Source organism: Rhododendron vialii, chromosome 11a (assembly GCF_030253575.1).
Source record: "Rhododendron vialii isolate Sample 1 chromosome 11a, ASM3025357v1".
Lineage (NCBI taxonomy): Eukaryota > Viridiplantae > Streptophyta > Magnoliopsida > Ericales > Ericaceae > Rhododendron > Rhododendron vialii.
This window is the reverse complement of record NC_080567.1, coordinates 10,964,494-10,976,287: the sequence shown is the minus strand read 5'-3', so window position 1 is coordinate 10,976,287 and position 11,794 is coordinate 10,964,494.

Sequence of the window (11,794 nt, the reverse complement as noted above, 5' to 3'; positions counted from 1 at the left end):
ATCACATCTCTGGAAATCTGCCAAGTAGAGGTCGCATGACTCCCGAGCTACCCTTAGATCATCTTCTTTCATCAGTAGGGCCTGCTTCAGCTCCTCAATCTCCCGCTCTTGCCCTTTGTACCTGTCATTGATGGCAAGAGCTCGCGCACCGGCCTGTCAACAGAAGGCAAAAGAAAATGTCAACCAAGATAAATGCTCAACCAAAAGAGAGTTTGAGAAATAGTTACTCACACTCAAAAGCGCCTATGCTATCTCCCCGGTCAGATCTTCGGTGCGACCCTTCACGGCTCTGGCATCCTTGGGGAGAATAGAAGACCGGAGCAGCCCGTACGCCATCCCGATGTTGGAAGAAGCACTGTCGCCATGATGAATCAACCTACCTGCATAATGCTGAACCTCGGGGGCCCAGGGGACCTCCCTCGCCGGAACCCAGGTACCAACTTCAGTTTCCTCTCCGCCAGTCCCGCCTCCTCATTCCTCTCCCTCCTCGATCACGATTGTCTCTCCTCTTCCTCTTCCTCCTCGGCCACCTCCCTCCTCCTCATGCCGAGCCCTCTTCTCCGGAGGCTCTTCCAGAGAAGCGGGGACTGCCCTTGAACTTTCGACGCCGGTCATACCGGGGACAGACTTTCGGCCTCGACCCCCCGCCCTCTAATGCCTAAGGGTCAGCACCTCCCGAGTTCCCGGGCCAGCCATTTCCCCGCTAAGTCCTGTTCTTTCTGGTGTCTCCCGGCTGATCTCTTCCCGAATCGTGCCCAAGGGTCCAGAACCACTCCCTTCGGTCTCTGGGGTCCCAACTCCCCTGTCTCCCCTTTCTTCCTGCCTCCCCCTACCTCTCCCTCTCCCTCGTCCTCAGCCCGCCCGTGGAACACCCTGCTGCCTCGGCCTCTTCTTCAAGTAACTGGTATAAGATGGGGTATACCCGAGCAGTTTAGGGGCATACCGGCTCGTGACAGGAATAGCGTAGGCAGTTGTTATCCACGCTCGGACAGCTCTTTCCCGAAGCCCCGCGACAACACCCTCGGCTGCAAGAAAGCGTCAAGAGAAACCATTACATGCAAGTCAGGAAAGATATGCAATGTGCGTACCAAGGAAGAAATTCCACCGACCAGGAGCTCCGGCCTCAAATTGAACAGTGGTAGCGGTATCCACGCTCTCCCCGGGACCAAACATAAAGTTCTTGGTGACCGAGACATAGATATTCGCCCATTCTTCAGCATCGGTGAGGTGATCGATTAGGAACGTATCATAACCAGTCCTGCAGGAGAGGTAGTGATGGTCGCTCTCTCGGTTGACCCGTAATAGATAAACGCCGAAGAGCTCTTCAATCCCAAAAGTGAGGTTGTTTTGCCTTCTCAGCTCTATGATGCTAGTTATGATCCGATAAGAATTCACCATGAACTGAGAGGAGGTAAGGGAAAGGGTTCGGAGCACCCGTCGGACAAACAAGTGAAGGGGAAATCTGATGCCCCCCTCGGTAATCGCCATTAGAGGGAAAATTAACCTCCCCTGTTGATGAGGTAGGTCCTTGGGATCGTTGTTCGGTAATAGCTGGATCTCAACATCCTGAGGGATGCTGTAAACCCTCTTGAATTCGGCATAGGCGGCCGAGGTGCCGTCGAAGTATTGGTTCCTATAAAGGCATGGTCTCATTGGTCTTCTCCGACTCCGGACCTCCTCGGGAGCCTCTGCATACAGTCTCGGCCCTTGGTCTGAAGTACTAGTAGTCTCCATCTCACGGGGGTCAAATGATGTTACTTCCCGAAGAGCTGCAGAAGGGTCAGGAGGCTCAATACGATCAACCGGGGTTCGGAAGAACGCTCGGACCAGAAGTGTTTGACGGATATCTTCGGGAATCTCGACGGGAGAGGAGCCTGAACTATTGGAGCTGTCCGAAGAGAGCTCAATGACCATTCATCCTTACCTAACAAAGAAGGAAATGTGCAAAGAACCTGTTAGCTATGTGCCTGGGGAAAAAGCAAAAAGGATCTAACGCTCGGGATGGAATGGTCATCACTCCTCGGAATCTCTAAGACCTCGGTTCTTGTCGGGAGACTCCTCCTCGGGAAGAGCCCCTGGGTTGTAATTATTCCTACGATATCAGGATGAGTTTAGGCCTCGGGAAGAATATAGGCCTCGGGGGAAGTATGAACAGCACTGGAGAAGCCCAGCGCCGCCGTTAACCAGAGCGCGGTGAGCGGTGGTTCCGCCCAAGTGCATATCAGAATCAACGAAAAGCGTGAAGAAAATACTCAAAACACAAAGATTGTTGCCCGTAGATCGCCATACCTGAGTTTCGAATAAAGATCCACTGTCCAGGCGCTTGAAATCTTGATCGAAAAGCAGGAAACGACGGCGGCGGCTGTTCATCTTCAAAGCAGAGGAGGTTTCCCGTTCTTTCTCTCTCTCCCTCTTTTATACCTGAACAATTTGAGGGGGCACGCGGGAAAAGAAGCGTCGTGCACCGAACCGTTGGATTGTTGACGCGTGGCGCCATTTGACGGATGAAAGCGAAGGCTCTGTACCGAGGTCAGAGCGCCGAATCACCGAGCCATTGAGTCTCAGACACGTGTCCCTGAAAGGACGGCCCGTACCAATCAACTGACATGGCCTGAACCAAGACAGCTCGTAGCATCAGTATCCTCGGCGATGATCGACGCATGGCACCTAGTACTGGGGCTAGCATTCTAGTAATCCCCAATGTCGTTCGTCTCCTCGGCGGCTTGAGTATTGGAAAGTCAAAGCATGATGGTTCACGAAAAAGGTTAACTCCCCAAAGCAGAAGGCCAATGCTCCAGTGAGTTAAGGGGCTATTGTGGAGGCTTCGGTTATGGGCTCAGTAACCTAGCCAGAGCACCGTTAACCGAGATCTCATGGAGGTACGATCCGCAAGCCAGTACAGGTGGGCCATGGCATGTATCCTTCGGTTATTCGCTCGGTATCAAATCTCTTGTTAATACTTCGGTGAATCGCCAACGATATGCATTTCGTCGAAGTCTCTTAAAAGAATGTGGCATAACAGGAGGGGACCAAGAGTGATACGTGGCAAACGAAATCATTAAGGCCGGGTCTGGCCATGTGCTCCGTAACCGTTTCGCTCCTATCGTCACAGGTGACGACACTCGAGGCGGTTACCCGAGCGTATCCTTCACGCGTTAGCTTGGAGGGCAAGAAAACCTAGATCTATAAATATAGAGGAATACTCAATTATGAGAGGTATGCCATTCTTCCCTAACCCTAGATCTATGTTCTCCCCTGAGGTCTGACTTGATCGTCGGAGGGTCACTGGGCTATTCCAGCCCTAGTGACTTGTTGCAGGTCCAGAAGCAGGAGAACGAACCAGCGGAAGGAGAACCCTAACCCAGGCCAAGGTCCCGTCAAATCAAACCCTTACATTACTTTAATCTCTTCTTCTTCTGTTTAAATTAAGGTTTGATGTTAAGTAAAATTCTATTTTCTATTTATGCCAAATATCACACGCCATGCTAGATTCGCTTTCATCTTAAAAAGTTCATGCACTAGTCTTCCGTCGCATTCTGAATCAAGCACTTTCTACATGGTACATCAGCTTGCTTATATGTTTTAGGTCTGTACGTACTAAAAGGTTCCGTTTTAAACTGCTGACCACAATACCCAGTATCGTACGGCGCACCCTTCTTCCATACGGTGGTGTTTTCGTGGAGCAAAATAACAGTCAGTAAGTCATTTGTTATCTTTAGCAATTAAATACCTATATTCAAGCATGCTTGTTGATACCTACTTTTGACGTGCTATAAACTGTTTATGTGACATAAAAGTTAAGCAATAAAATGATGATTTTCAAATCCCACAAATATTAGTAAAGACCGATTTTATCGGGCGAGGGGGGTGCTTTTCCAAGCAAAACCTTCCCCTCTCGTAACCTAGCTCCCGAACCCAAAACTCTATTTTTAAGACCAAAACCTTTTCAAAGGGCAAAAGAGTCACATTTTTTCTAATAAACGGTTTCTTGGGGTTTAATCCTTTTCAAAACCTGGGTGGCGACTCTCAAATGAACCAACCATTTCCCCTTTTTGTAACACTAAAAATACAAAAAGAGAGATGGAGAATTTTTTCGGGCATATAGCCCGCAGGAATAATGGGCTTAATTGCTTGGCGAGGTCAAGTGGTGAATTTTACTTCGGGCATGATGTAACAAACTTGACGGTCTAGTATAGCCACCCGTGTCTTACCTCACCGGTGAGACTCGAGGAGAAAAGTATGACTTGTGAGATTGCGTGAAAATTGAGTGGTGTTCTTTGATGTTTTTCTTTGTATATATGTTTGTTGGCGCCCGGATACCATGAGCCGGGTGGTTCTAATGTCATTTGGCTCTTAGTAGGTAGTTTGAGCTTAAGTCTTTTGCAGGGTGTACGCGCTACCACACAGATTGGATCTAATGTCGGAGTGAATGAGGCATTCAGGAGCCCTAAGCATGGGTGCGATTATGTGTCGCGGTTGTTAGTCCAATAAAGCTTTCACCATGATCTTGTGTGACTAGCTGTGGTTCCGTTGGAAGAGCCGAAGGAGTCGACCTTGAAAGCCGTTCAGATGACGAAAGGCGCCAGTGATACTGAAGCCTCCAACTTGGTTGAGGTATAAGGGGGTTGACATTCCCCCGTTGGTACGATCTTTTATTCCTTTTTCCCTACTGTTCTTCTCCATGCTATGAGGGCATAGCATATTTCAAGTTGGGGGGAGGGATATATGATATATTTGTTTTAGTTTTATGCTTTTCGTATAATTTTTTCGTTTTTAGTAGAGTAATCTTTCTGTTATTACAGCATTAGTGGATTAAAACAATTTGGCACATGCTCATGAAGTGTTATTTGCAAGAGTTCGTTAATGCAAATTTTGTATTTTGCAACTTGCATGAATGGACTAAGGTGGAATTCACGACGGTTGAGTGTGTTTTGATCAAGTTTGGCCCATATCCCATATTTGTTCTTCTTTCGTTCGTAGTTAGATAGATACTCTCATGTTCATGACTAGATATGTTGTTGTCTAATTTGAATTGATTTGGAATCTTTGGCACATTTAGGATATGATACAAGGCATTTTTGTATGATTAAACCACATATTAGTCTCATTGTCCTTATGAAAAAGCCAAGTCTGAGTCGTTCCTACTTTTAACCTTAGGAAACCGGATGTTTGGTTGGATTTTATTGCTTCTTAGTGGCTGAATTACTTATTTCTCATGGCTTCGGGAATAGTTTGGGTGTTTGTGAGTTGCATGTGGGCATTGGAATGAGCTAAAAAGGGTTGGAAACAGAATGCAAGGGAAATAGAACCATATCGATACGGTTATTTGAGTATCGATACTGTATTAAAAGAGTGGGTTTTGTTGGCTTCAACATATCGATACGGATGTTAGGCGTATCGATACGGGTAACGTACATATTTCAGAAGAAGCAGCTTCGGTATTGATACGGAAACTGCGTATCGACACAGTTTGGAAATCTGGGTTTTTAAAAAATAGATCGGGACTCGACCTTTCACTTCCAAACTCATCTCCATCTCTCTTCACCTCCATAACCGCCGCACCTCTCACAAACCCTAACCCCAAAACCTCCAATCCACCACCAAATCTCACACATCTTCCACCAACACCCTTTCAAACCACTTTCCCACCAAGTTTCAAGTATCAAACCGTGGGTTTCAAGCTTCCATCACCAAATCCAAGATAATTCTAAATTCACTCTCTCTCTCTCTCTCTCTCTCTCTCTCTCTCTCTCTTCGTTTTCCTTCGATCCACAATCAAATACCCCCAAAACCTTCGTATTTCTTCTACATCATCTACCTTAAACCCATTCCTAACATCAATTTCACCCCTACCTACTAAAAAACCGAAACCCTAACTTTCCCCCTCTCAAACCCAAAAATTTTAAAATGCCGAGGCTGAAGCGGGCTGCAAACAAACCCCCGAGGGTTCCGAAACCAAACGTAGCATCCTCCTTACGTCAAACTGACATTGGGGAGGAAGACGAGATTCTTCGAGACATTAAGGAGGAAGAAGATATGATGGAGAATCCGAAACAAGTGGCCCAAGTCGGTTCAAGAAGGAAACAAACTTTGGAAGAGGTTAAAGATGATAAACAGGCTAGGTGGGAGAGGAGCTTTGGGAGCTAAGGGTGTTCGGGGTGGTAATTATCTCACTTCAATGCTGCCTAAACGTGCTAAGCAGTCGGTGTGGCAAAAGTTGCTTTTCTGTCAAGGCGTGGCAACTATGAACAGCCACCGCAAGCTTAAAAAGGAAATTTGGGAGAATACTAGAAGGCAGTAGAGGATCGATCACAAGTTGGATTATATACTAGGGGGGCACGAGGGGTCTTCCAATGAGCCTTACGTGGATAGTGATGATTTTGCCGGAGAGGAACCGGAGTCGGGCGATGAGGAGTAGTCGGTGGTTTAGTTTTATGAAAATCCCTCTACTTGGTTTGGGTGCTTGGTGCTTGACAGCCCACCTATCCTATCTTGTTTTTGCTTTTATTAGTTGAACTCGTAATTAGTAGTTTAAGAAGTTTTTGTTATGGTCGGCATGTGGCCGTTGACTTGGTAGTTTAGTGTTGGTGGCGGCCAAGGGTAGATAAACAAAGCTAGTACATAGCCGCCACCCATTTAGCTAACCGTTCTTTGTTAACCAAGGTCAATATAAGCTTAATGAAGTCCTTAGTTGATCTATAGTGCACATTTATTCCGTTTCGATTCAATGGTTGATGATGCGCATATTTAGTTATGGTATGTTTTCTTTCGGTACTTTAGTTTTCAACTTTGTAGTTATGAAATCTATTTAAAGGAGCTCTCCTCATATAAGGCATGGCTTTTGTTGTTCTCCATTGCCTAGTTTCGAGCCCTTTTCCTTGGGATATGGTTTGTAGCATGCAATTCCATACGTGTTGCCTGTATCCTCCTTTTTGATAAGGATACAGATTTTTGTACTTGGCTTAGAATGTGCTCAATGCTTAGTTATCCATCTCAGTTTTCAGCTGTTAGTTGTGAGGTATGAATAAATTTGTTTTAAGAACTCTTGCTAGTTGGAGCCAGTGTGCGCATGTGCTAAGTAATTTTATCAGAAGGATTGCATAGTTAGTTTTAGTAGTATGTTTTTGTTACTCGGGACTAGCAACGTTCAAGTTGGGGGGTGTGATAAGCACCTAATATTGTAGATATTTGGTGCACCTAGTCCCGTTTTATGTCATTTGTTCTAGGTTTATTTACCGTTTTTAGTGATTTTGTGCTAAGGTTTTCCGTTGAGCTTTTCAGGTAATACATGAATAAGAGGGCTTGATTGGTGTTTTGAACAACCCTTGAGGGCAAGCGAGTAGGCGAGGCCTTGAAGAATTCAGCCGTTGGGACTTAAGGATGAGGAACTGTAGAAGTCGGAGCATGCCATGGGCCGTCGAGTGGCAAAACGAGGCTTGAGGAACTTGATCTGCTAGAAAACAGAACCGTATCGATACGGTTCCTGGAGTATTGATACAGTTTCAAAATAGAGAGAAATCTGGCCTTCAGCGTATCGATACGCTATTCTCTGTATCGATACGGTTCTGTGTGTATCGATACGGGTCGTCTACTAGGAATCCTGGGTTTCAGAGCAAGACAGCTCGGTATCAATACGGCTCTGGAGTATCGATACGGGAGGCTTACCGACTTACTTTTTGACAGCTTTTAACCTTCCATAAGTGGCAAGTTTCCACTTTTGGCTGTATTTTGGATATTTTAGAGGGAAGAGAGAGTCTCTTTGTATAAATAGGACCACCTCTCTCCCTCTTTTATTATCTAGCTCATTCTTTCTAGTCTTTTCCTTATGTGTGAGTAGTCAATTAGGCTTGGCCACGGGGTGATTAACGCCATGTAGCTTGTGTTAATCTTGTCTTTCTCAACTAAATACTTGAGGTTTGGTATGCAAAATGAAAAGGGTTCGCCTTTGTGTAACAAAACTTGTCGATGTTAATCTCCGGTGATCATGTGCTCACTCACATGGTTTCGGAGCGATGTCTCGGTTTGTGTTTGCCAAGAGAACGAAAGAGCTCAATCATTTCCATACTACACTCCTAGTCTTTTATTAATTTCATAGCTTAATCTTCCGGTTGATAGCCTATGCCGTCCAATTCAATCGAGTTTTCGTTGAGAATGGTTAGATGACTTAAGTTACAAGTGTTATGAACTTCTAAGCCTTGCCGCCTTTAATTCTTAGTCCAAACTCATTTCTAGTCTTTTTCATAAAAGCATTTTTCACCTTTCAAAGCAAAACCAAAAGTTGGCCGTCTAAACGCCGCAAACCCTTACATCTAAAAATTCTAGCAAGCTATGAATATTATCTTTATGGGAATGATTTCGGACTTTCCAGTATTTATGCTGACAACGACCTAGCCCTATGCTCGGGGTAAATCACCTTTTTCAACGGTTAGGTTTTGGACGAAGCAATTAGGGCCAGGACTAGTATTGATTACCAGCCTTGACCCTACCAGCCCCTCTCAGGGGTCAAAATAGGAAGTTTATAAAAGGTGGTATACCTTTGGCTTTGAGTTTGATGATGGGTTTGAGCTTTGAACTTGAGGTTTAATGGATGGATGATGAGTGTGAAGGGTGTGAAGGGTGTACGGAAGAGCCTCTTACTTACTCTTTCAATGGATGAAAGAAAAGAGAGCAAGGAACTAAAGAAGAAGGAGAAGAAGACTTAAGAGCTTTTATTGAGTGTAACCCCTTTGCATATAAATGCAAGGGGGTATATATAAGCCCAAGGGATAGGAGAATGGGATAGTAACTAGGTTGGTTTAGGGCTGGTTGGGTTAATGAAGGAGTCTCCATGCATTTAATGCATGGGACTTGCTTGATGGAGGGTGTAGGAGAGAGGGGGGAACATTCCTGTACGTTTGTAATCATCAGAGGACTGTACAGCATATTGGGATGGCCCAAAAGTCTTATGCACGTAGTTGAATAAAGGTGCTTTGATTGGTGTACGCGTCTTCCGTACCTGCGTGTGCCAGTGGTGACTGGGTTAACGGTCGATGACTAACACGTGGGAGTTTACCAGCGCACATCAGTACAGTACTAGCGCACGCAAATAGGTTTTTGCTGAGGCCATTTGGTTTTGGTTTGAAGGGTTTGAAAGAGGTTCAAGAGGGTTTGAATGATGTTCGGAACGCTCAAAGCTGAAACACATTAAAATTCTCGAGGAGTTCATGACCTTGATCATCATCGGGGAATTAAAGACCGTAAGTAAACTAATTTGGACAATCCAGAATAGGGTGTCTACAGTAGTCCCCCTTTGACAGCACTTGGAGCACCATTGACTTAGTACAAGTAATGTTAAAGGTTTTCTAGACACCCTTCCAGGCTATCCAGAACATAACATACTTGTTAAAGTAAACACGAATACTTAAAGAACCTGATTGGTTAAATTTGGACGAACGGTTGCCGCTGCTAAGGTTAATATGGGTAGGTAGACTGCCATTGATTAAGTCAGTGGATAGAGCAAGCCGTTATAAACAATGGACTCTCCTGGGGAATAATTCATTGAAAGTGAATCACTATCACATGCTTGATTTGAAGTTGGATGGGTGGACCGTCTGTGGGCATGCATGCCCGTTTTCGGAATTTCCGGATTCCGAGACGCGAGGCAAGGGGCCCGGATCGAGGGAGCGCCCTTTTTTTTTTTTAGCTGGACGTCAAGCGCTCGCGAAAATACAGAGTCGCCACTTGGGTTTGAAGGTCCGACACCCAAGGAACCGTATTTCGAAGCACTTGCCGCGCTATTTGATTTGAAAAGGTTAAGGAACTAGTCCGTCATAACCATATCTGGGTTCGGGAGCCAGGTTACGAGAGGGGAAGGGTTTTATGGCACCCCTCTCGCCCAATCCGGAGATCGGTCTCTACTTAGACATTTGCGAAAATGGTTGTTTGCGATTCTGTTTGATTAATCAATTTTTAGCCAATTAGGGCGGGGGAACAGTTAATCGGGGATTAATACTGTAACATGTTTGCAGGATGTGATGAGATATGGCATGGGTTAGTGAGATGACAAGTAATAAATGGGATGAAGTTCAAAACGTCGATCACACATCAAGACAGCGCTGTGTATGATTTTGGCACAAACGAACAGCCAGCTTGCATGCGTGAGTTCATCCGCATGCAAGCAAACCATCGCGCGACATAACCATATACTCGCGCGAGTATTGACGCTTTACCAATGGTTTGAATTTCACCCCCTTCTGGGCTCTGGAAGGACCAGTGCTCACCCAGGTGCAAACCAAGCAGTTTACGGGTACTTGAAAGTAAACAATATTACAGCCAACAGATGGAAATATTATGAAAATGCAACCCCTAAACAGTGGGGGTGTCTAAACAGAGGCCAAGGCCAAGCTGCTCATGCAAGGGCAGTCCCTGAAAGATAGAGAACCATCGCGCGACAGAGTGATACAGGCGCGCGATTGTTCAGACTGGACTTCCAGGAATTGCTTTGCATACTTAGGGCTCTGAGACATGTTCAGGAGCATCCCAAGAGCATTCCAAACCAAGAGGTGTTATAAACTAAGCCAAACAATGATTTTCAACATGCAAAACAGCAAAGCAGTGAGCTAAAGCTCCTTAAAAGACTTTTAAAAGACTACAAAGACAATAATAAACTTAAAGACCAGAGTCCCTTCCCCACGTGGTCCAATCTCACGTAGACAGAATTGTCGCGCGAGTATACGGGACCATCGCGCGAGGGTTTCCCAGTTAACGGCTCTTGAAACTCTGCCAGCTTTAGGGCCAGAACTGGTATCGATTACCAGCCTTGACCCTGCCAGCCCCCCTCAGGGGTTCGAACAGTGGGCAGAAAGATATTATACCTTTGCTTGAGTGTCTTGGAGATGGCTTGAATGATGAGATGGTGAGATTTGGAGGGTGATTATGTGGGAGTGAGTGGTGTGAGATGCTTGTGCTTGAGTTTGCCTTCTTCTTTCTTAGAGAGAGATTGGTAACCCTTTGCAAGGAAGCATGGGGGGGGGGGGGGTATTTATAGAAAGAAGGGGTTAGTGGATGGCTAACCAAGGCCTTGTAACCAGCCAACAATGCTGGTTACAATTGCTTGGTGGAGGAGTGGGTGGCAAAGGTGATGGGAGAATGGGGGGTGAGGTGGTGCAAAGGGAGCCCCCCCAGAACGCTGTTCAGCCGAGAAAACGGGGTCACATAGGCCTGTAGCCCCCTGACCACCACGCAATCTGGGTGAAAATGACAGGTGTTGACCATCACGCGATGAAGTGAGAGCATCGCGCGAGGGTACGGCCAACCCCGCGAGGGTCAATGGTCAAAGCTTTGACTTTGACCACCACCTGGAAAATGAACCATCGCGCGAGGGTTCCAGTATGTCGCGCGACATTCAAACCCAAGGTCCAGGTTCTGATTCAAGGGTTTAAGAGCTAAGGATGGGTTCCTCACATGCCAAACTCAAGCCATTCCAAGTTCTCGAGACTGTTTTCGACCTGATTCATCATCGGGGAATCAAGAAACCGAAGAAGAAAGTAAAATGATCGGGAAGTCAGATTGGGGTGTCTACAGTAGTCCCTCTTTGACGGCACGCGGAGCACCATTGGCTGGTACGGGTAACGTCAAAGATTTCTAGACACCCATCCAATCCACCCAAAAGCCGATTTAAACGAAAAGTGCTAGCAAGTATATACAAATACCGTGCACCAACGGATTGGGGAGCAGATTGATTGCGGATACGAATTTGGACGGATGGATCGTCGCTGATTGATAATTGGACGGATGGATGGTCGCTGATTGATTA